The sequence below is a fragment of the Sciurus vulgaris genome (genome assembly GCF_902686455.1).
Source record: "Sciurus vulgaris genome assembly, chromosome: 2".
NCBI classification, from domain to species: domain Eukaryota; kingdom Metazoa; phylum Chordata; class Mammalia; order Rodentia; family Sciuridae; genus Sciurus; species Sciurus vulgaris.
In genome coordinates this window covers 65,056,192-65,083,378 of record NC_136462.1, presented here as the reverse complement: position 1 = coordinate 65,083,378, position 27,187 = coordinate 65,056,192, and the positions used below count along the sequence as shown (strand labels likewise).

Below are 27,187 nucleotides of genomic sequence, written 5' to 3'. Positions count from 1 at the left end.
TAATCCAAAATATGGCTAAATGTTTATATAACTATGATATATTTTCACTGGCAAATTTGTGTCATCCCTGTTTTTAGTCACAGGAATTCTATTTCTATTCAAGTATCATTTTCATGTAATTAGTTTGAACAGTTAACCCCACATGGATATTTATTTGTGACTGAAAAAGTTAACCAGAATTTCTAGAATAACAATAGAAAACAAGACAATATTGAGAAAATTTTGTTTTCAACTAAGAACTATATTTCTATATGAAGCCAATAGAAAGAGGTGGAGAGAATGATGAGGTAGAAAGAATAGGTAGATGAAGAAAATACTAAATTCCAGTGCTTTTAAAATCACAATAAGAGTCATACTTAATAATTCTTTATATTTCTCAAGTGCTCTTATCATATGAATTTTCAATTTTATCCTGTAGTCTCTGTTTAAGTGCCGTCCTCCTGCCATCTTTTTTCTTTTGATGTTTTTTTCTCCTTGCCCCAAGCTTCCACCTCAGTCCTTTCCTTCCTTCTATACTCAGACTCACTTTTCCCAAGGATGGCCTTACCATTATTCCCTAATTTCTTCTCTGGCCTGCACCTTTACAGAAAACCCCTCTCAAGTGAGAAATGTACAGCTGTGAAGTGCAGTTATATGCGCAACCCTGCTCAGCAGCACCAAACACAGTTATAGCCAAAACAAGCAAGAAAGACTGTGGGAACACCTATCTAAACAGACATGATGAGTCTGTTCTTCAGACTCATTAGATGTAACTCTAATGAGCCATGCTCATTAGATGTTACTCTTGCTTTTTGCCAACAACCAGAAAAGGGGAAGTTTGCACAATATGGAGCACAACAACCTAATTGCTTATATGAAATTCTGACATCATAATGCTGTTGCCATGTTAAGAGAACTAGGCATCTTCAGCTTTAGCAAATGTCCCCAGGAGTTTTTGATAAAGGATATCTAAGCACCACACTTTAAGAAACATTGCTCTGAGACTTGCTAAGAAAGTGATCACTATTATACAGGACTTGAAAGATCTTATAAAAGAGCATGGATCCAAGAGTGACATCACTTTTGTTCCCTTACTGGTATTGGGTCTCTTATGTCCCTAGCCTCAGTCTTGTCACCCTAACTCTGGGGACATTCCCTTTCCCACCATCCATGTTCCACTGCTGGTGAGGAGTGGCTGGCAGCTGGGCTCTCCAAAGCTCTGATGTATTTTGGGAGGAGCAAAGGAAATATAGAACCTTCCAGAGTTATTAATCATTGTCTTACAAATGACTCTTGCACATGAATGCTGCATCAGATATAAATGACACACCCACACCATCCCCTCTCTAGCACTGGGGAGGTCAGGTGTATTCCCTGAACCCTGACTCTAAACTCTTTGGATCTAGCAGGAGCTTGAGCACTGGTGAGACCACCTCCAGGACAGACATGGTCCACCCACTTGCATGTCTTAAAGCAAAATTTCTCATAAAAACAATGATGAGAGGGAAATTAAAGCACCAGGCCAGGCTATGAGCCATTTTGGCTCCTGGAAGTATTACAACTCCATCTCCACTGTCCCAGTCTGAGTTCCCCTCATAGCTTCTCTGGACAATGGTGACAGCTTCCAAAGTGGCTCACTGTCTTTATTCTCTCCTACCTCTCATCCATTTCGCTAGTCTGCTGCCAAAACATTTTCCTAACATATTAATTATTAATTATTGTTAATATCCCTGTTTCTATCTACTAGGCTTCATGCTATTCATTAACATAATGATTTTAAAGCAAACAGTATCACATTTAAATCTATTGCAGAAGTGTCTAAAAACACCTAGAAAAGGAAGGAAATTATTCTCCAATTTGATTAGAGATAATAAAATGCTATACAACTAACCAACTTTTCTTACCTCAAAGGATAATGGTCTCTTTTAGGGGTTAGACATACCAAACTCAATGAAATCAATTTATAATGTCAATATTTTACTTGATTCTAGAATTAGAAGTAGAGGTAGAAAGTTCTCAGTCAGAACTTTTCCTTTTGATGGTAGGGTAGAACTGTTAATATGAAGAGTAGTAATTTTAGCTTTTGGCAAGAAAGTTATTGTGAGACTTCAGTTGGCAGTTTTTGAGTTTTTATTTTATTATACCATATTTTTTGCTACACTAAAGAGGTTGAAATAAAGTCAAAACGTTCCAGAAATATTTTCCACTTTCTTTTGGTTACAAAATAGCCCCCCTTTCCACAGAAGCTTAATACATATCCCCCCATAGTATATTAAAGAGATAAAAGAAACGATAAGTGAAAAAGCCATTAAGCTTATTTTATTTTTAAATATCCCTCCTTTCCTGTTTTATTCCCCAAAGTCACACAAAAACACTGCTTAAGTCATGTGAACAGAGGATATAAAATGTCCCTCCCCAGATTATAGTGATTCAGAACAGTATGTCAGAAATAAAGGTATTTACGGCCGACAGAGTAATGGTAAATTTATATTTTAAAATAATTGATCATTCATGTAGGGATTATAATTGCTCTATCTACCTTCATCACAAAGAGATACAAACCATGGATGGGGTTGGGATCAAAACAGACAAGTCAACATAAGGCCATTCTACCCTTATTCAGAGTCAGGCCAGGCCTGCTCTAACTTCACAAGCCTGCTTTGAAGAATGTCAGGAGCATCCAGGTAACCCCTCATTGCCTGTACAATCCCAAGGATTCATAACTAGAACACTGTATTTTTGATTTTGAAGAAAGTTGCTAACTGAAGTAGAAGATGCTGCAAAGGCTTAGGGAAGAACGGCATCTCCTGTCTATGACTTTGCTGCTTTCACTGTTCCACAAGGTTCTTCTCCATATGTCCTTTGAAACCTCTTTTCAAAACTGCATTTATGCTATATTTGTAAGGATTATTTAATGCCTTCCTTTTCCAAGACTTCTTATGCATACATATAATTTTCTAGTCTGAATCCATGAAAAACCAAGATGAGTAAACATATTTTAATGAATACAGTTTTATTATTTTCTAATAAATACTAGTTATCATGGACTGGAATCAAATACCAATAAAATATTTCCAAGTCTATTCAACCTCATTTGTGAATCAATAACTTGTTTATAATATTGAATGTAAGTAAATGCAGATGAAATGTCTGGCAACATTTCTATCCAGGGGGTTACTCATTTTTCTCCATATTTGTGTTATTTTGTTTGCTCAGTAAACCCTTTCTTTATGGACTCAGAATGGCATGTCTCTCATTTATGTTCACAAAATCTTAATTAATGTGGTGCACAGAACCATTCTGTTGGTGAGAGCCATCACAGAGTGCCTCCTCCAAGTGCTAATCTCAAGGGTGGAATGGTCAAGCCCTGTATCAGGAAAGGCTTTGTAGCAACAATAGAGAGCTGGTTTTTGGTTTGCAGCCTTTGAACAAGTTACTTACATTCGTGGGAAGCAGTTTCCTCAGCTATAAAACAGGAAAAATAATCCTGGGAATAACACACTAATGTGAGTAAAGCTCTTAAAGATCCTCTTGTGAGAAGTGCAGTAAAAGGACAAAGTATCATTACTGGTAGCCTGTCAACACTCAAATAATACATTTAGGAATTAAGCAAAAATGACTATAAAGATAAGTAGAATTGGTTCCTGCAGTAAAATCACATAATTTTGGTCACTGTGATAACCCAGAACTATAATTTAGTTATAATTTATCTTCGTAAGATAAACTGTACAACTAAATAGAAGATGAACTGTCCAATGTGAACATATCTATTCAGTTTTATTAAATCAGAATTATAAACTTGCTCTTGATTAGGGAGGATAATTTTTTATCCAATATTTCTTGGAGTAAGCTTGAGTAGAAATATTTTATTTCTGGGTTTATTATCTTCTCTCTCATCCCAATAGATGGTCATTAAGTTATGACTAATAAATTAAAAAATTTAGTTCAATTTAGTTCTGACTTATTAGTTTATTTTTCATATGCATGTAGATTTTTATATAAACAGACTTTTAAAATTACTGAAGGAATGGTTCTACTTGTGTTCTGATTTTTGTCTTCCAATTATCTACTTCATGCTCAGTTTTAAAAGTTTGTGGTTATTCAAAAGACATAGACCCATTGCTTAGTATATGTGCTAATTTTATTCTTTTCATAAATATCTGTTAGCTTTGCTTCCCTTCTGGAATCTCCAGAATTGACCAAACTGAAGACAAATTAAAATCTCTCCCTTTTGATCCTGATCTGTAGAATAGAGTTATGCTCTAATCAAAGGGCATCATATTTCCTATCATAATCACCATGACTTTTCATGTAAACATAAAAAATTTGCAATTCCACAGTTAATGTCCATCTTTCCCACTCCATTAAATTTAGTCTCTGACTATGGTTTTTGTTTTATTAATGGTTCCTCTTAATGAGATCAGAAAACTGTGGTCATGAAGTTTTTGATAGCTTAAGATTAAAACTGTTGTTATTTTTAAGAATTTTCCATAATCATTTAAATTTCTCAACTTTTAACAAAAGACTAAGATCTCATGAGATACACATATTCACAGAGAATTCTATAATTCCTAACATTCCTTCAATAGTCTCGTTTTGTTTTCAGCATATAAACATATACAAACTATATATAGACGTACTTTCCAGATAAGAGCTATAGCATTCCTATTTGTTCCTGCTAGAAATAAAAGTAGAATACTCTGGAGCAAGTCCAATATTTCTTTGAGTAAGCTTGAGTAGAAATATTTTATTTCTGGGTTTATTATCTTCTCTCTCATCCCAATAGATGGTCATTAAGTTATGACTAATAAATTAAAAAATAGATTGTAATCCATAAGAGAGCTCTACCCATCTGATGACAATTTGTGAGTGTGTTTTAGGTCTGAGATAAGAATTACCTAAAACATACAAAAGTGAAGGCTGGTAGATAATGGAGATTCACAAGCATCATCTGCCTGGGTATCACGGCCACAGTCATGACCAACAGCTGACCCTCCATTTTCAAGGTAGCTTCTCTATTCTTCTGACTCATTTGCTACCCGCAAATAAATATTTCAAGAAAGTGTCCAAAAAAATGTGTGTGTTAGAGGGAACTTCCCATCAACATAGTGATCTGTACTTCACATACACCCCAACAACTTCCCACCATTCGATGCATAGAGGAAGGAACTTTAAGCACCATGGAGGTAAATTAGATTAAATACAAGAGTTGATCAATGGAGTTTGCTCTTTTACTCAAATCAGATACCTCAAAGAAGAGCCCTTGCATGTTCTGAAGTAGATTCAGAACATTCTGACCAAATGTCCCAAATGATCAAGGGACTAGTGTCAAGATTTTGTCATTTACTGAAGAATGTCCCTGCTTTCCTCATAGGAAAAGTCTCTGCTTCTATTTTGCTCTATGCATTAGTTTTGTACCTCCCAGCTTAATAGGTTATGCTCCTCAACATTCAAAATAACTGTCATTTGCCCTGAAAAAGAGTTTCATGAACCGACAATTTAAAGAAAAGTTAGCAAACCATGGCAACAGAATAATTTCTTCTAATGAAATTCTAAAATTCTAGAAACAAATGTTTCTACAAGGAGCCTTTCTGGTTGTGGGTTGGAGGGACCAGAACTTTATCCCTTGACTTCCTCCTTTCTTGACACCTCCTTCAGCAGCTCCTGAAGGAACTCCACAGTGAATGAAAATCCTCTAAATTAGACAGCAAGAAGAAACTTCCATGTGAATTTTTATTTTCCTAAATAATTAACTCCTTAGCTCAATCAAAATACAATGGTCATCAAAATGTGCCTGCCAGCACCTCAAATCTTATTTTTCCTCCTTTTGAGTGGTAGATTCATTTTAGAATGAAACCACAAGCTTCATGGGTTATTGATCTATCTAAGTCACAATTAACTAGAGATCAGTAGCATTTTTATTCTTTGTAATTCCACAGCCCTGGACTATATAGAATGGCAGAAAAATAGATTTTTCTCCTTTGTGTTTGTGGTTCTCCCACATTCCCATAAATGAATATTTTCTTCTTTGGTCTTTACAAATGTCCCTATTTACATGATAAACCTCAGGAGGGCAGGAATCTTGTCTATGTTAGTAATCAGTACACAGCATCATGGGACCGTCCTAAACATACACTAGCACTTCATAACTATTGCTGGATAGAGTCAGTAAGAAAGAACTTCATTTGAAATATATGTAATTATTTGATCTGAAAATAATGAGGTTGTTGTACCTACAAACTATGCATTACTTCTCCTCACACACAGAGGGACTACTAAGCAGATGATGCTTTTTACTAACCAAGCACTCAGCTTTGCTTATAAAAGTTACCTCATACTATTATTGTTGTGTCTCTATGCCTTTTAAAAGGATGTAACAATGATGTACGAATTAAATGTAAATAGTATCCAGCAATGACAAATATGCAGTGAGTGGTACTAGAGGAATAAGTGTGAGGATTGACAGTCATCATCTCTGCCCTTGTGGAGCCTGCAGTAGGGGCAAGGAAGACAGCATTGTACAATAGAAAGAAAGAGAGAGAGAGAGTGAGAAAGAGAGAGAGAAAGAAATACAGTTCTCAATAACATATGGCAGGACAAAGACTTCCCTCAAATGGTCACTCAAACAATTACATAAATGTAAAGACATTTGCTATAAGCACCTTGAGGTGAAAGCTCTCACTTAAAGAAGAAGACTGGGGCCTCTCTCTAAACTGAAAATGGAAAGATATAAGCAGTTAAGAAGCAAAGCAAGAAGGGAAGAGTATGCTTAATCAAGTGAGTGGCATGTACACCAGCACTCTTGGCAAACATCATGACCCAAGAGAAGACCAGAGAGAAACAATTCTTAATTTGAGGTAAAGTGAAAATGTTTCTGAAGGCAAAAGGAAGTCCAGCAAACTCTAATATCACTTCTTCTGTTATTAGTCCATATGCAACTGTATTCTTTTCCCTCGGAGTCCTTTCTTTTTTTGTTATTATTATTATCATTATTATTACAGTGCTGGGGATTGATTCCAGGGCCTCATGAATGACCTTACAGCCCTTTCCCCCTGGACCGAAAGCAGAGCTAAGGCTCTGGTCTGAGAGTGGGAGGTCCCGCTGATTGACATGCAGTCACTGGTGAGTCACAGTCAGTCATCCTGACAAGACCAGGTTATTATTACATGTAGTGGAGCAGTGAATTCAATGGTTAGAAACGGAATGGAGAGAGCCTGAGAAAGGCGGTGAGGCGGCCTTGAGGAAAGCCACCTCCATGGAACAGGAAGTCTTTTCTCTTTTCAGTGCATCATCCATCATGCTGGGGGAAACGGCAGGAACATAACCTACTACTTCTTAATAGGCTTCTGCACAGAGAGTGGCTTTGAAGCAGCAGCTGCCCACAGTAAATTTCACTGACCCTTAGAGCCTTTCTCCAAGTTTTCCAACTGTTTTGTCTCCTGAGCTGTAGCTCAGTGTTGGGTCCAAGTTACAGCACCTGACTAAACTAAGAAGACTGCCTGGTATGAGAATGGAAAGTGTTCGGTGATGTTGTCTTTTCTGAGCTACCCCAACAGTGAGACATGATGCCATTCCATCTGGCCATAAAGTGTATTCTTTCCCAGGGAGAAGAAGCCCAGCAAGGGATTTGTATTTTAAGGTCTGGTATTTTACTGTACACATATCAAAGAAAATACAATGAAATATAGCCTGATCCCAAGATAATGTAGCCAAGGGGTCGGGTCTTCTCAATAAAGCAGAATTAATAATTCTTATAAGACCAAAGGTCTTTGGAGTTCATTCAGGGTTTCGTTTTTTAATTGTGAAGTTTCACAGACATTAAAAAAATCAAAGAATGATGTCAGAAATAAGTCATGTAGAAACAATATATCTGAATATTCATCTTTTTTGTCTTCTAACTTATAACAATTCCAATTAAATCAGGATATATGATACTCATGAATAAAGCAGACACAAATTAAAAAAAACAAATAATTATGTTGACTTTGATGACCTAGGTTCTAGACCCTCTGCTGAAAGCTTGTATGCTGAGCTGCTTGTCCTGGAGCAGAGGTAGATTTGCTTGGCTCTTCTAGTCTATCTTAGAGCCTGAGCCCTGTGGGATGTGGAAGACCTTTATGAAACAAGAGACTATAGACTATAGACTACAGTCTACCAGAGACATGGAGGCCTGAAATCACACTGTGGGTTTTATTTCTCTAAGCTGAGTATTAAGAGCCCTTTAGACTCCCAGTTTTATTCTTTAGTTCTTCCATCCCAATCAGGGCATAAAGGCAGGAGCGTTTTAGAGGCACAAGTTTTGTGAGTCATGCTCTCATGGGTAAAATGCCTCTCAGTGTGCTGTTGGTCTCAGGGAAGGGAAATGCAAAGCAGGGCTGGGGTGACTTCAGATTCCTCTGTCTCTGATTACCTTGGACAAAGAGTCAATAAAATCTTATAAAGTTGTTGCAATTTGACTTTTTACCTAATGAAGTCATCTCCTTTGGATTCTAACTTTGTAAGGATTGTGTTGACTAATGATTATCACAATGAATATGGGTTAAATAAAGATCACAGAGTAGGCACTTCTCATACTTCTCTCCTGAGGTCTGGAACCCTCTGCTGGTTCAGGATGGTAGGCCCAGAATAGTTGCTCAAGAAACAATGACTGATGTAATGGTGATTGAATGGGTGAGCCAGTGAACATAATTCACTTACATATGTACATGAAAGTTGTTGATTCACTGTCAAGTCACGCATGTACATACCTTTAGATCAACTTCAAAGTAAAGGAAATATGCAACTAATTTTATATTTTAATTGCTAGTATAATAAACCCAACTAATTATGAACTACTATGAACCAATAACTAGAAGGAAATAAACCAATAATTACCAGTATGACTAAAGAATAGGATTACTAATTAGCACTCTATCCCCAGATGCTAAGTGAAAAGGAAAATAAGAAGCCAGTTTAGGGCGAAGAAAGAACCAGATGGACACAGATCCTAAGCAGTAAGTTCTAAGATTTAAGACAGTTCTTCCCATGCTTACATGGGTTGAACAACTTGAAATTGCTGTTTTTGTTCCATTTCTCAACAGTCTTCAGTTTCATATGAGTGAATCTAATGTTTTTATTTAGGTATTCTTGGGCTGACCTAAAAAGAAAGTTAAGAAATTATACCTAACCTATATATTACTAGCATTTCACTCTTCAAAGGACTCTTAAGTAAATTTTTAAAAAAATTTCAGCATCTTTACATTTATGTCTGTTTATGTATTCATTTTGTACATTTAAATATCCATGCATTGAATGTATTCAATTGGCTCATGCCCATAAAGACTCAAATACTTCTTAGCAGAATAAATATGCATCTCTATTTAAAAAGTTAAGATTTTTAAAGTTCAGTTGTATATGTAAGCTCACAGTGATGCAAACTGAAGTCAACTAAGTGCCTTCAGCATTTCCCCATTAGTACAGAAGTGGCAATACCAGGCTTCTGGATAATTATTTCTACTTTCCTTCTCAAAGTACAAGTCTTGTTTAGAAAAGGAAGATCCTGAGTCTCAGACTATTGAAAAAGTAAAGAAATACTGGCTGTGATCATTGTGCTAAAAAAAGGATGCACAGGGGCTGGGGTTGTAGCTCAGTGGTAGAGTGCTTGCCTCATACCTGTGATGCACTGAGTTCGATCCTCAGCACCACATAAAAATAAGTGAATAAAATAAAGGCATTGTGTCCATCTATAACCAAAAATCTTTTTTAAAAAAAGAGGATGCACGTAAACAGGGATATTGAAGATTATTTTTTAATTTTTTGTGTGTGAGTTTGAATGTATATATGTATATACTTATATCCCATATTTTAATATATATAATATCATCAAACACCAAGAGTGTATAAGTACTATGCTGTTAACAGGGAGAATACAAAAATAATTAAGACAATGGTCCTATCCTTCATGGATCATAAATTCCTGCCATAAAGAGAAAAGTAAACACAACAAACAATAAAATAAGGCAAAGGTTAACAGATCAAGAAAAAGAACAAAGAAAGTGAAAATTCACTAGGTTTGCAAGGCAAGGTAGTGTAATCAATGATGGCTTTATGGAGAAGTGGCATTTGACTAGTATCCTGGTAGTTCATGATTAGAGAAGGGGATTTAGAGAGCTGAAAGAAAAAGGAACATGAGAAAAAATAAAAGAGAGGACTATAGGGCAGAGCAAGATCAGAGAAATCCAAAACTGCTTGAGGTATATGGAGGTATAGAGGATGGCATGAAAGAAAGGTAGAAGAAAAAAGGGAGAGAGTTTATTCTGTTCACAACAGAAAAGCAACAATTGGAACTACATTTAAGGAAGAAAAATCTATCAGCCATATGTAAGCTAGGTGGAGAGTGTCAGGAAGCAGAAAGGCTGGGAGTGGTACATGTGGGGGTAGGGTGGCAAGGTGGGAGATGAATTACAGTGCCAGAAACATGGAGGAGGAGAAAAGTCTTGAGGGGTGCAGGGATGTAAGCATGGAACTGAGCAAATGGATGTGAAAAACAGCAGGCTGCTCAATGGGATGGGTGACAAGTCAAATGTGGAATAAGGGAGGCATAAGGTGAAAAAAATGCCAAAATTTCAGGGCAGGATGACTAAGTAGTTCCATAAACCAGAATAGGGATGAGATGAGTTTATTGTGTTAGAGAGACTGATGTGAAGGAGTTTTGCAGAGGTAAGACAGATTTAGGTTCAGAAGAGCGATCAGGGCTCATTTGGAGTCTACCTCCTATAGTTGAAAATAAGCAGTTTATTGATTCATAAATATTGTATAATTAACAAAAGGCAAAGTTTTCTCTAGAAGAATCAAAGTGTAATAAATTATAATAGTTAAATGAATATAATTAGATTGTAAAGTGAATTTTTAAAGATCTAAGGAAAGAAAGTGAATAGAGAAATGAGCTGCAACTCACAAGAAAAAAAAGGAGAAAGAAAATAAAACAAAATAATTCCTTCAAAGGATGAAGGCTGGAAACCTAATTGGGGCAGAAGGAGAATAAAGTAAAGCAAATTCAATTTTCAACTCAAAACTTTAACAGTTAAATGTTGTACTAAAATAAGAAGTTGTCTAAGAATGGGTAAGACTATTTGGGACAGCTCTATTCGTTTTAGAGTCTAAGGCAACATACAAGGAAAAAGAAAGAATAACATTTTAATATGAGGATTTGACAAACTCCAGAAGAACTGAGTGGAAGTGAAATAAAAGGATACTGGGATAGGTTCACCAGAAATATGTGTTTGAGAGATAGAAGGAGATTTGTTTTTCTAGTGTTACATAAACTAATAACCAGTATTTAAGGTTTACTGACTCTTGATAATCCCAACTTCTAGAATGTCTTAGATGTTAACAGACGTGCTCTGGCATTGTTTCCACACATAGTTGGTGACTGCCTTTTCTTGTTAGAAAAATGAGTCACACTTTCTCTTAAATATCCTCTCTACTCCTCCCTTTTTATTAGTAAGATTCTGAAAAGGTGGTACATACAGAGACGTTCATTTTGACAACTCTTCTAGAGTTGAGTGCCTGCCTTTAAAAAAAATTAAAAAGTAGTCATGTTATTTCTTTTTTCCTAACCAGGTAATTTTCAGGTAGCTGCCAAATATTCTGAAAGCTTATATTTTTTTGGGTCTCCAAATACTTTGCTATGAAAACTTACATGCCATAGAAAATTGGGTCATTTTAAAGTCAAATTTTGCAAGAATATAAATAGACTATAATAGCTGCATAAAACGTAAATTGAAGGGAGCTACAGTAGCTTTGCTATGTGATACACAAAAAGGAATACAGTATGCATATCTCCCTGTCACTTAGTATCATCATAGGTTGTGCAGGTTAAAAGGGATGTAACTCTCTGTACAGTGAGCAAATTGGGAATATATGGAAAGGCACAGGCTGCTCTGAAGTGTGCTTAAATGTATACCAGTCTCTGCACAGATTTAACAAAGGCTTTATTTTTGTTTGTTTTGCCAATAACCTATGAAATCTTTACCTATGATAATTACTATACCATGGTAAGTTACAAATAGGAACCTGGAGATTTTTTGAGCCAAAAAGTGCTCTCTCTATACACACACATACACACACACACACACAAACACAAACACACACACACAAACACACACATACACGTATATAGAATATAGATAGATATCTCATGTAACCAATAAAATAAGTTGAAGAACAGCATCTTGAACTTGAACAGCTTAATTCTCAATGTGGAGTTTGAACACATAATACAAAAACCCAAGTAATAAATAAAAGACAATAAAACTTGGACTTAGAGTGAGAAAGAAGAGATAATAATAGTGTCTGCCATTTTAGCTAGGACATGATCAAGCTGGGTCCTCTGACTCTTTGACCCATGAATGATGCAATGATGATGATGAGGTTATTATGAGGATGATTACTGTCATTTTTAAAGCACTTGCTAGACATATATTATCCCATTTAATCCTCATAACAATCCTATATGGAAAATACTTTAATTATCCCCATTTCGCAGATGAGGAAATCGATGCTTTCTGGAACTCCTGACAGGATATAGAAGGTTAGGCAGAAGAAAAAAGACACATATAAAGATTTGACTGATGGTATCAAAGAAGAAACACTTACAAAAGAAAGATGCCAGAGAATGAGGAAGCATGGTAGAATATCAAAATTTACACTGCAATTAAATAGTCATTGGAAATTCAATATAAATAAGAAAAAATGTAAGAGATAATTTTTCTTCCAACAGGCTGTCCTCCATCTAGAAAATTAAGTCAAAGAAGTTGGCTTTTTTTTTTTTTTTTTTTTACATATTTGCATTGTTTGTAAAGATAATCTTGTTTAATAAAAGCACAAATTTAAAAGAGTACATGCTGGGGCTGTGGTTGTAGCTCAGTGCTAGAGTGCTTGCCTAGCATGTGTGAAGCACTGTGTTTGATCCTCAGCACCACATACAAATAAAGAAATAAAATGAAGATATTGTGTCCATGTACAACTAAAAACTTTTTTTCAAAAAAGTACATGTATTAAAGTTTTACAAACTCAGTTGGTAAAATATTTGGCTGAGGAAGCACATAGAAAAAGCTTGGTGGTTCGGCTATTTTCCAAATAATCTTGTTTTATCTGAGGCATACATGTATCAGTGCCCAAATCCTGAGGTGACCCAGACAGACAACACCAAGTGATTGTTACTCCCAGCAGGTGCTAAATGGGAAACGACCTGAGGGCTATGGTTGATATCAGTGAGGTGACCAAGCAACATTCACAGGAGGAAAAATCAAAGTTAATGACACACTGCAGAAATAGAGTCACAGGAAGAAACAAACCAAAAATGAGAGTTGCAGAGAAAACATCTGTAAGCAGTGCTACTGTTGGGGGAGGCAAATTCTCAAGCAGTCCCTCGCCAGGCAGTGTCAATGTAAACTAACACCTCAGCCTTGGGAATTTTTGCTCCAGATCAAAAGGACAGCAGCAATGCCATCTGCTGTTTGCTTAGAAAAATGGTAACAGCAGATGTTTTCATGTGCTGACCTGCCATCCCTTGACTAAGAGGCCACTTGAAAAATAATCATGAAACAGCACAGGAGAAACATCTGCACAATGTACAACAGACCACCAATCATGCAGCATAGGAGAGAAGGAACATGCAATGAGCCCATGAAATAACTGTAGGCAGGTCCCCAACAAGTGGTGGAGGTTCCTCACATGTGCATGTCCTATGAGAACATATAAAGTTGAGATCAATACTGGCCACGGGGTGGTCAAAATGCTCCCCATGGACCTGAGTAAATTCAGTAAACAAACACTAACTTATTTCAAATATCCCCAAAGATTCAGAGTTACATATTCACTTCTGTTTTCTCTTTGTTGTTGTCTATGATATCATTTGATTTTTGTTTAACCTATATTTTAGGCATCACTGGAATTAAATGATTAGTGGTCCCTGAAAAACAGGTCATGGCTTTTAGATGAAAAAATTCAAATGCAAAGTGTCTGTGCAATAGGATATCAGGATACAGTGAGAGAATTTGCATCTCATCTCTCCTGATACCCTGAACTTCAAGAGGACCTCATACCCACAGCAAGGCTAATTCAAGTCAGGGCTCTTAGAAATGCTGAGTCACTTGTCAGCCGCCAGGTGGGACAGCAAAAACTCTGCCTCAGAAGGAACCAAGTTTCATTTCATTTAGGATTTGCACCTGAGGCATGCTTCCCTTTCTTTTGTGGCCACACCTGCCAGCCTATGCAAGTTCATCCTCTTGCTTTGAGAGACCTGCATGCAAAATGCTACTGATCTTTTTGCCACCTTATTGGCTACAAGTCTGAATGCCCCATTTCCCATCAGCTAGTCATCACCTCAGCCTCAGGCTCTCAAATGATCTCACTTGTACCTGGGAATAAATGTTATTTGGGAAATACATAATCCTTCCAAATTATGTTTTCCCACTTGCACATGGAAAAGTTAACATGATCTATATTTCCTCTTCAACATGTACAACTTTAGGATTTTGCTTTCAAACACTATCAAAGCACAAATAGTTAAATTCACTTAACTATTTGTTTTATCCTCTTATATTTCTCTGATCAAATGATCTGTTGCCCAATCTGTCTTCAATAGTTTTGGTTTTGGTTTTGGTTTTGTAATTGGAAGGGTATTGACTCATTTTGAAATAAACACTTCCTTTTCCTTCCTGTTCTAAAGAAGGTGTCCTCTACTGACCAGAGATGAGAATTCTGTCTCACTTTTTTGCTTAGCAGACCCACCAGCTCACAGTAAATGCTTCCATGTTTGAAAAAATAAAAAGAGTTTTCAGGAAAGGTCTTACCGAAAATGCCTGTTACATCATCACACAACCATTAGAAATAATGAGGAATCTCCCTAAAAATGAAACACAAACCTTGTGGGTACCTTGAATTCTGGCACGGCTGCCCCCACCTCCTCCAAAACTCTCAGGGAAGCAGAATGGTTGGTGATACCTCCTATCTTTTGTGGCAAGACAACCATGGGAAGAAAATATCATAACCTAATAATTTTCTTTCTGTTCTAACACAAGTGGGGGTCTTGTAATAAAGTTTATTTTCTTAGATCCTATCAATTATATAACATAGTCTATGATACTATTCATTCATATACCACACATTATTATCAAAAAGAGACAGAACTAACATAACACTTTATCTTTGAAACTAAAGAAGATTTTTCTCTCCTTTAATGTTGTGGTCTTTTAAAGAAAAATATACCATTATCTTCTCTCTTTGGCACTTTAGGAATATCTCTTTTGGATATGCCCTCAGAGCTTTTCTTTCCCTTCCGCCCCCACGTTTTCTCTCTCTTTCCTTCCCCTAGCCCTTACCTTCCTTCTTTCTTCCCTCCTTTCTTTTCATACACTCTTCAATGATCACAAAGTTTTTCTTTTGAGAATTAATTTGAACTTTTTAAATATCAAAATATCACTTGGAGAAAACCACTGGCAATCAAACATGATCACAATGTACACCATTTGGTTAAAATCAAGATATGAGTATAAGATGCTATATAAGTGATTAGTTGTTTGCTTCAGTGACTCAACTTAGCTCTAGGGGTAAAACAAAAATATTTTGTGCAGTGGTATAACTGCTGCAAAAATTCTAGGATGGTAATTATGATAGATAATACTTTATATTTCATGTCTATTTTATGATGACACTCATTCCTCAGAGTATAAAATCTAATATAATGTAAAACTGAAAAATATAATACCCACAGATGTTTAGTGTGCTCTAGGATATCACAATTTAATTGATTCAGAAGGCTAAATTTTATATGTTGTATTTCCTATTTCCTATTTAGATTTGGTTATTCTCAAAGTACATTGGAAGAGAATGTCCTTTCCTATAAGAGTCAGATAATCTCAGTGCCTAAGAAATTCATCGACCATAAATCTAGCACATTGCCAAAACAGTGCATTGTTAGCTAACTTACTGTGGTCACAGATATCCAGTGACTATTTTTAGTCCTTAAAATTAGGTTATTTATTCTAAGAAAACAATATGCTGTCACATATCACTTAGTTGGTGCTGCGCAAAACAAGTATTTGCCAAGTATTGGTTCATCAAGGTACTCTAACAAAGTAGAATATAGGATCTTTACCGTCCAAACTTATTGTTACTACACTGAAAAACAACTCAGCCAAAAGTATCAGTAAAAAATTGATATAATACATTATAAAGTGATCTAAACAACCAGCTGAGGGAGTATTTTAAAAAATTTGTTACACTGTCTAAAGTAAAAATCTTTTTAATGGGCTAAATAAATAATGGACATGGAGAAAACTCCATACCCTCAAAACTCAATACATAAATTAAATGTGGTGCTCTTGTCTCTATTTGTAAATTTCTGTAGAGAGAGATGGGTATCTGTACAGGGCAGAGCATCTTCAGAACTATGATTCAATGAATTCTAAGACTACAGAGACTCAAACTAAAAGAAAAATACCCTCTAAGCTGCTATCTGGAAGCAAGTTCTTTTTTGATTCAACAAGAAGATCCTATAGAAAATTAGCCCCTATAAAATCCTTGAAGACAGAGTCAGTGTGTCCTCTGAGTGTTTCTTTAGATCTAGAGAAACCCTAAAGGCAAAGACTCTTTTTTTCAGTGGCCTATAAAATGAGACCATCACAGAAAAGTTTGCTCCTTACCTTCCATTTATTTATTAAAGTGCAGCCTGGATTATATACAATAACACCTATCAAAAAATGATCGAACTAAGCACTTGCTTCTCTCATTATAAAACTAGCTATCTCCTTGAAATTTTAGTGAACTGGATGATCATTTCAGTGCCATATGAACAACACTGTACATTTTCAGTCAGCTGTCCAGATTATTTTGTACCATTTGAAGTATGATGACAGTAATCCTACAGAGTCAAATATTCTGGAAAGTTCTTACAAAACTTAGATAATGTCTCTTATTGTCAACATGCTATGATGTTATTGCTTATAGGTAATAGTAAAATTTCATCACAAAACTGAACATTGGAACTGATTTTAGATTCTTTTAAACTTATTTTTAAAGAATTTATTCTATGGGTAATCCAAGATGGCGGACTAGAGGGTGACTGCATCTCCAGTTGCTCCAAAACCCAGGATTCAAGAAGGGGAGGCATTGAGAGACTCGGACTAAAATAGAGCCACTGGGTGAGTCTCCCCTACCCGGTGAAGCTCTGCCCGGGTGGCAGGCCCAGATTCAGGTGGCTTATTAGAGTGGGGCAGGGCAGCTAGAATCTTCCCCAGGCAGCCCTGCAATCTCCAGCAGTGGGCTCCTCCCACAGGGCCAGATTCTACAGCATCTCCGAGCAGGCCCCCCAGTGACAGCCTTTCTGCACAGTACCAAGCTTCAAGTCCCGGAGGCAGCGTGGCAAGTTCCTGCCTGCAGGTTGCTTCAGGGACAAGAACAGGGCAGCCAGGGACTTCCCCAAGCAGCCCTGCTCCCTCCGGTGGGAAGCGCCTTTCCAGGCTAGCTTCTGGGAGCAGGCCCCCCAGTGAGAGCCTTTCCACACAGAGCTGGCTCCAAGTCCTGGAACCAGTAGCGGGCTAGGGACAGCTTTCCTTGGAAGCACTGCATTATCAAGTTACTCCAAGACTTCAGGCTACTGAAGGCAGGAAGGTGATACACTGGAAATCTACAGGGACATTATAAGCCAATAGAAGAATTCTACAATATCACAAAGTCCCACTGACATCTGACCAATATGATAAAACAAGGGAAGAAAATGTCCCAAACAAACCTAGATACTATATCAATAAAACCCAATGACAGCACAGCAGAAGAAATGTCAGAAAGGGAGTTCAGAATGTACATAATTAAAACAATCAGGGAAGCAAACGAGGAGATGAAAGAGCAAATGCAGGCATTAAATGATCGCACCAATCAACAGTTAAAGGAGCAAGTACGGGAAGCAAGAGATCATTTCAATAAAGAGTTAGAGATATTGAAAAAAAAACAAACAGAAATCCTTGAAATGAAGGAAACAATAAACCAAGTTAAAAACTCCATAGAAAGCATAACCAATAGGATAGAACACCTGGAAGACAGAACCTCAGATATTGAAGACAAAATATTTAACCTTGAAAACAAAGTTGACCAAACAGAAAAGATGGTAAGAAATCATGAACAGAATCCACAAGAATTATGGGATATCATGAAAAGGCCAAATTTAAGAATTATTGGGATTGATGAAGGCTTAGAGAAACAAACCAAAGGAATGAACAATCTAGTCAATGAAATAATATCAGAAAATTTCCCAAATCTGAAGAATGAAATGGAAAACCAAGTACAAGAGGCTTATAGGATTCCAAATACACAAAATTACAACAGACCCACACCAAAGCACATTATTATGAAAATACCTAACATACAAAATAAAGACAGAATTTTAAAGGCTGTGAGAGAAAAGAACCAAATTACATTCAGGGGGAAACCAATAAGAATATCAGCTGATTTTTCAATCCAGACCCTAAAAGCTAGAAGGGCCTGGAACAACATTTACCAAGCCCTGAAAGAAAATGGATGCCAACCAAGAATCTTATACCCAGCAAAACTTACTTTCAGATTTGACGATGAAATAACATCCTTCCATGATAAACAAAAGCTAAAAGAATTTACAAAAAGAAAGCCAGCATTGCAGAACATTCTCAGCAAAATATTCCATGAGGAAGAGATGAAAAACAACGATGCAAATCAGCAATGGGAGGAACTAGCCTAAAGGAATAGCCAAATAAAGGAGAAACCAAATCATGTCAAAAAACAAAAATAAGTCAAATGACTGGGAATACAAATCATATCACAATAATAACCCTGAATGTTAATGGCCTGAACTCATCAATCAAAAGACACAGACTGGCAAAATGGATTAAAAAGAAATATCCAACAATTTGCTGCCTGCAAGAGACTCATCTCATAGAAAAAGATACCCATAGACTAAAGGTGAAAGGATGGGAAAAAACATACCATTTACACGGACACAGCAAAAAAGCTGGAGTATCCATCCTCATTTCAGATAATGTGGACTTCAAGCCAAAACTAGTCAGAAGGGATAAAGAAGGACATTACACACTGCTTAAGGGAAGCATAAATCAGCAAGATATAACAATCATAAATACCTATGCCCCGAACATTGGCTCATCCATGTACGTCAAACAAATCCTTCCCAATTCCAGAAATCAAATACCACAACACAATAATACTAGGCGATTTTAACACACCTCTCTCACCGCTGGATAGATCCTCCAAACAAAAATTGAATAAAGAAACCATAGATCTTAATAACACAATCAACAATTTAGACTTAACTGACTTATATAGAATATACCATACAACAAAGAACGAATACACTTTATTCTTAGCAGCACATGGATCCATCTCTAAAATAGACCATGTCTTATGCCACAAAGCTACTGTTAGCAAATACAAGAAGATAGAGATACTACCTTGTACTCTATCAGATCATAATGGATTGAAATTAGAAATAAATGACAGAATAAAAAACAGAAACTTCTCCAATACCTGGAGATTAAAGAATACACTATTATATGATGAATGGATAACAGAAGACATCAGGAGGGAAATTTTAAAATTCTTAGAAGTAAATGAGAACAAAGACACATCATATCAAAATCTCTGGGACACTATGAAAGCAGTACTTAGATTTATTTCATGGGGCGCATTCAACAAAAGAAGTAGAAATCAACAAATAAACGACTTAACACTACAGCTCAAAGCCCTAGAAAAAGAAGAGCAGACCAACACCAAAGGTAGTAGAAGACAGGAAATAGTTAAAATCAGAGCCAAAATCAATGAAATTGAAACAAAAGAAACAATCAGAAAAATTAACAAAATAAATAGTTGGTTCTTTGAAAAATAAACAAAATTGATAAACCCTTAGCCACACTAACAAAGAGAAAGAGGGAGAAAAACTCAAATTACTAAAATTTGGAATGAACAAGGAAATGTCACAACAGACACGAGTGAAATACAAAACATAATTAGAAGCTATTTTGAAAATTTATACTCCAACAAAACAGAAAACCTCAAAGACATCAACAAGTTTCTAGAGACATATGAATTACCTAAACTGAACGAAGAGGACATACATAACTTAAATAAATCAATTTCAACCAATGAAATAGAAGAGGTCATCAAAAGCCTACCAACAAAGAAAAGTCCGGGACCAGATGGGTTCTCAGCCAAGTTCTACAAAACCTTGAAAGAAGAGCTCATTCCAATACTCCTCAAAGTATTCCATGAAATAGAAGAGGAGGGAACCCTCCCAAACTCATTCTATGAAGCCAATATCACCCTGATATCTAAAGCAGACACAGACACATCGAGGAAAGAAAATTTCAGACCAATATCCTTAATGAACATCAATGCAAAAATTCTCAACAAAATTTTAGCAAATCGCATACAAAAATATATTAAAAAGATAGTGCACCACGATCAAATGGGTTTTATACCAGGGATGCAAGGTTGGTTCAACATCCAGAAATCAATAAATGTCATTCACCATTTCAACAGACTAAAAGTTAAGAATCACATGATTATTTCAATAGATGCAGAAAAAGCATTCGATAAAATACAGCATTTCTTCATGTTCAAAACACTAGAAAAAACTGGGGTAGTGGGAACATTCCTTAACATTGTAAAGGCCATCTACACTAAGCCCATGGCTAATATCATTCTAAATGGTGAAAAACTGAAAGCATTCCCCTAAAAACTGGAACAAGGCAGGGATGCTCTCTTTCACCACTTCTATTCAATATCGTTCTTGAGACTCTAGCCAGAGCAATTAGACAAACCAAAGAAATTAAAGGGATACAAATTAGAAAAGAGGAACTCAAACTATCCCTGTTTGCTGATGACATGATTATATATTTAGAGGAACCTGGAAATTCCACCAGAAAACTCTTAGAACTCATAAGTGAATTCAGTAAAGTAGCAGGTTACAAGATCAATGCTCATAAATCCAATGCATTTTTATACATAAGTGATGAATCATCAGAAAGAGAAATTAGGAAAACTACCCCATTCACAATAGCATCAAAAAAAATAAAATACAGGCTGGGGAGATAGCTCAGTTGGTAGAGTGCTTGCTTCGCAAACACAAGGCCCTGAGTTAATCCCCAGCACCGCAAAATAAATAAATAAATAAATAAAATAAAATACTTGGGAATCAATCTCACAAAAGAGGTGAAAGACCTCTACAATGAGAACGACAGAACACTAAAGAAAGAAATTAAAGAAAACCTTAGAAGATGGAAAGATCTCCCATGTTCTTGGATAGGCAGAATTCATACTGTCAAAATGGCCATACTACCAAAAGTGATATACAGATTCAATGCAATTCCAATTAAAATCCCAATCATGTACCTTACAGAAATAGAGCAAGCAATCATGAAATTCATCTGGAAGAATAAGAAACCCAGAATAGCTAAAGCAATCCTTAGCATAAAGAGCGAAGCAGGGGGTATCGCAATACCAGATCTTCAACTATACTACAAAGCAATAGTAACAAAAACAGAATGGTATTGGCACCAAAATAGAAAGGTAGATCAATGGTACAGAATAGAGGACATGGACACAAACCCAAATAAATACAATTTTCTCATACTAGACAAAGGTGCCAAAAATATGCAATGGAGAAAAGATAGCCTCTTCAACAAATGGTGCTGGGAAAACTGGAAATCCATATGCAACAGAATGAAACTAAACCCCTATCTCTCACCCTGCACAAAACTCAACTCAAAATGGATCAAGGACCTCAGAATCAGATCAGAGACTCTGCATCTTATAGAAGAAAAAGTAGATTCAAAACTTCAACTTGTTGGCTTAGGATCAGACTTCCTTAACAGGACTCCCATAGCACAAGAAATAAAAGCAGGAATCAATAACTGGGATAGATTCAAACTAAATAGCTTTCTCTCAGCAAAGGAAACTATCAGTAATGTGAAGAGAGAGCCTACAGAGTGGGAGAATATCTTTGCCACTCATACTTCAGATAGAGTGCTAATTTCCAGAATCTATAAGGAACTCAAAAAACTCTACACCAAGAATACAAATAATCCAATCGACAAATGGGCTAAGGAAATGAATAGACACTCCACCGAAGATCTACAAGCAATCAACAAACATATGGAAAAATGTTCAACATCTCTAGTAATAAGAAAAATGCAAATCAAAACCACCCTAGGATTCCATCTCACCCCAATTAGAATGGTGATTATCAAGAACGCAAGCAACAACAGGTGTTGGCGTGGATGTGGGGAGAAAGGTACACTCATACTTTGCTGGTGGGGTTGCAAATTAGTGCAGCCACTCTGGAAAGCAGTATGGAGATTCCTCAGAAAGCTTGGAGTGGAACCACCATTTGACCCAGCTATCCCACTCCTTGGCCTATACCCAAAGGACTTAAAATCAGCATACTACAGAGATACAGCCACATCAATGTTCATAGCTGCTCAATTCACTATAACCAGATTGTGGAACCAACCTAGATGCCCTTCAGTTGATGAATGGATAAAGAAACTGTGGCATATATATACAGTGGAATATTACTCCGCCATGAAGAATGATAAAATTTTGGCATTTGTAGGCAAATGGATGAAATTGGAGAATGTCATGCTAAGTGAGATAAGCCAATCTCAAAAAACTAAAGGACGAATGATCTCGCTGATAAGCGGATGAGGACATATAATGGGGGGTAGGAGGGGTTAGCGTTAGGGTTAGGGTTAGGTTTAGGGTTAGGGATAAGGAGGGTGGTAAGAATGGAGGAAGGAAGGACTGTATAGAGGTAAAAGAGGGGTGGGAGGGATGGGGGGAAGGAAAAAATAACAGAATGAATCAAACAATATTGCCCTATGTAAACTTATGATTTTTAATTTAAAAAAATTTTTTAAAAAGATATGCTATGAGGAAATTGTTTAGAATATATCATCACAGAAAGCTTGACTCAGGAATTAAAATTGTTCATGTGTATTATTCATTTATCATTCTTAGTGTGAATACTTTTTAGTGAATAAATCTGCAGTGTACAAAAAATAGCAAAATATTATTAAGTATGCCAGCACAATAACCTTATTTTCATCTCATTGAGATTACACTCAAAGAATCAAAGAACAAAATTTTATAACAAGCACAGGAGTGTCTGAATAATAGAATTTTTAACTAAGACAGCTAAGCAAGACTTCTATCTTATGGGGGTTAGCAAACACAGCAGAAAAATTGTTTAAAAAGTTAAAAAAGTAGTTCAGTCTTCAAGGATATGAAATTAAGATAGCACATCAGGAGACAGGATGTTAGAAAGTCAGTTCAGCCTTCAAAGGTCAGCAAAGATATCAAGAAGCCAGAGTCAATAAAAACAAGATTAAAATAAAATCCACTGAGGCAGGACAATTATATGCCCTACTCCAAAATTAAGAAGATCCCTCAGATGATAAGGGGCAAATTCCAGGAGGTAAAGGATAAATGCATGTATAAAATAGTTCACTAAAGTAACTCATTTAGTTACTAACTCAGTTACCTTTACTTTATTTAGCATAGTAAAAATCACACTGAGGCAAAAACTGAAGATGTTAAAGATGCACTGCATGAAGGAGTATGATAAAGAAGAGCACAGGTACTACTATAACTCCACCTTAAAGTGCAATGACCAAGACACCAGGTTCCTGCCTATCCTGTAGATGACATAAAGCTCACCATTGTAGTTAGCCAGGGATTTCTTTCTACACATGCTGCCTTTCTTGTATTTGAGAAAAAAAAAATACAAAAAGTTTTGTTCCTGTGCCAATGTGCCTTTATTTGATTCTTCTGATACACAAGAACCCATGAACTCAGCGACTTAATTCTGAAAGAGTATAATACATTATTAGGTGACTTTTTAATTAGCTAATACAGACATACCACACTAATTAACAAGCCTCTTATTTTAAGGAATACATTTGTTTGTGCTACTCTATTTTTTCAGGACTAAATTAAATCAACATTTAAAAAATATATTTCTTAAAATAGGTCAAAAGAATGTTAATAATCATCATAAAATACAAATAAATAATGCTCCAAGTAAACATCTGGTCTTTTATCTGATATTAAGTGACTCTAGATTTAAATACCTAAAAAGTTCTTAAATGGAAAAGTTATTTTTCTCTTCACTTGAATCTTGAACACAAGATTTTAAAACATTGTATAAAGGTCTTCTAGATAGCATACTCTAAAGGAGTGCATTGTCAGTGAATAGTCTGTTTCTGAGTTCACTTTCATAGTATTGCTTCTTCCTTTTCCTCACCTTTAACCAAAACTTAGATATGGAAAGAAGGAACCATAGCCTGGCTGCCACATCTGCTTTGTTTATTTCACAAATATTTTGGGTGCCTATTTATATGTTAGACCTTGGTGTTGGTGCTAATATACAGCAGTTAACAAAGCAAAAGGTCATTGTCCTTCTTGAAGTATAAAATGTGTTTCTTAAAGGTCTTCTGGTAAACAAAGAAAGTTCTACTTACGTTAGTTTGCTAAGGCTGCCATAACAAAATACCAAAGACTCGGAGGCTTAAGCAATGGAAATTTATTTTCTGCTAGTTCTGGAGTCTGGATATCCAAGATCATGGCATTGGCAGGATTGGTTTTTCCTAAGACTTCTCTCTAAGGCTGCCAATAGCTAAACATCTCACTGCTTTGTTCTCACATATTTGTCCTTCTCTATACACATGCAACCCTGTATCTCTCTAATTTCCTCTTATAATAACATTTAAAAGGAGCCCACCCAAATAATCTCATTTTAGTTTAGTTACCTCTTAAAAGATCTGTCTCTAAATAAAGTCATATTCCGTGGTAATAAGAGTTAGTACTTCAACTTATGAATATAGGAGATGGGGGAGGTGGCACAATTCAGTCCATAATATTAGTATAAATAGATTACACTTTAATAGGGAAATATCTTTATTTTATTCTCCTTATTTATTTGGGGGGGAGGGATATTAGAGATTGAACTCAGGGGCACTCGACCAGAGCCACATCCCCAGCCCTACTCTGTATTTTATTTATTTATTGTGTATTATTTAGTCCTATTTTGTACTATTATTTAGCAATTCAAGATCTCAATGAAATACTTAGTGCTTCTCTTTGCTGAGGCTGACTTTGGACTCATGATCCTTCTGCCTCAGCCTCCCAATCTACTGTGATTTTAGGCCTGTGCCACTGTGCCCTGCTTACTCTCATTAAAACATAGTCTTTCTGGTTACAAAATTCGAGGTTTACAACAATATAGAAATGTTATTCCACATTCTCCTGTTGACAAAAATAAGTCTGCTATAGTACAACATTAGTTCCTTTTTAAGTAATCTGTGTTTTCTCTTTGGCCTTTCTATAGTTTCTCTTTTTGTCTTTATTGTTCTGAAGTTTTAGTATGATATGGCATATGTAGATTTTTTAATTCTGCTTGATATACTAGGTTTGATATACTAGGTTAGTACTAGGTTTATTTGGGGAGTACATAGTTAAGCTGTTTCTACACATCAGTTATTATTTTTTTAACATTGCTGCTCTTTCATTATCCTTAAAACTCCTAGACATTACAGTAAATGTGTAGTGAATCTTTACATTGCATTCTCCATGTCTCTTAACTTCTCCATTCTACTTCTGATCTTCTTTATCTCTTTGGGTCATCTTCTGATAATTTCTTTAGCTCTTTCTTTCATTTCTCTATTAATCTTGTTAGTTCCTAGGTTTTATGTTTGGCTTAAACATTTTCTACTTCCTTTCCTTCCATTTTTACAAGTTAAATTTAGTGTTTGTTTTTCAACTGGCTCTGTGATTTTGAAAATCTTTGTGTGTTTTTAAAATTTCATCTTTAAATATTTTACAACTGTATTTACATTTTTCTTTGGGTTTATGTTTCTTCATTACTAATTCAGAGTCTAAAACTATTATATGGAGACCTCAGCAACATATTAAGCACAAAATATCAAATTTTAGCACACATTGATGGTTATTGACTTAATTATTACTAAATGGTTGCAGTAATTTTTAATTCTATCACTCCTACATTTATTAGTATTCAACTACAAGAATCTTTTCTTATCTCCAAGTATTTATTTTTATATTAGTAAGAACTAATGAATTCCTATTTTATTCAATGTGATATAATCCATTAACATGTTATATTTTAATCCTCAAATTGACTCATATTTAGTCAGTGAGAGCCCCTTCAAGCTGTTTTATATCCTTTTCACATGTCCCCATCATTCTTTGAGTATTGCCTTGCTATATGATTCAAGACATTCCAAGGATTTTTTGTTGTTGTTTTGGTTTGGGTTTTGTTTGTTTGTTTGTTTGTTACCCAAGGGCATTAACTACTGAGCCACATCTCCAGTCTTTTTTAAAAAATTTATTTAGAGACAGGGTCTCACTGAGTTGCTTAGGGCCTCGCAAAGTTGCTGAGACTGACTTTGAACTCACGAGCCTCCTGCCTCAGTCTCCTGAACCACAAGGATTACAAGTGTGCATGGTGCAAGACATTCCAAGTTTATACTGTCCCTGTCATAGATCAGTCATTTCTCCATGGAGCCCTACATAGTTCATTTTACTAGAAAATGGCTTTGAGAAAACAAGATCTAGGTCTTTAGTGTGCTCTTTACTACTAAAATCTCTCAAGTACTCTCAAAGACAGTAGCAAGATTTATGTATCATAAACCTAAATATACATATTTTACATTTATATCTCTATCTAACCACAAGTTCACACCAATACCTGCAATTCTAACCCAATACCACAGATACATTCAGTCTTCTTATTTTTCATATTGCTAACTCTCATCTTAAAAAGTGAAAAGCTTAATTACCATTATCCTAAATCCATTTATTTATGTGCTCAATTATCCTTTCTGTAAACAATGTCCTGACCCTGTTGGACCTTTATGCAGTTTAGCTGCTTAACTGATCTTTACAAACTCATATTTAATTGGACTTAATCTGTGAGAGTCCTGAAGGCCTACTGAAGAGTTTTCTTTCCTATAAAGAAGATTTGTATTTCCTCCCAAGAGCCAGGGAACCACCAATATGAGACCATGTTAGCCCCCCTATGAAGGATCCTAGTTAATCCAGGATTTTTAGGTTAGCAATCTTGTGTTTAAGCAAGTCACAATCTCTAGATCTCTTGAGCTCATCA

General features: G+C 35.9%; 1 protein-coding gene across 7 annotated transcripts in view; it reads right to left on the bottom strand.

Annotated features, from left to right (window-relative positions):
* Nucleotides 1-27,187, bottom strand: part of SLC25A21 (solute carrier family 25 member 21) — a 481,388-nt gene that overhangs the window by 287,379 nt on the left and 166,822 nt on the right. The window lies entirely within an intron of this gene.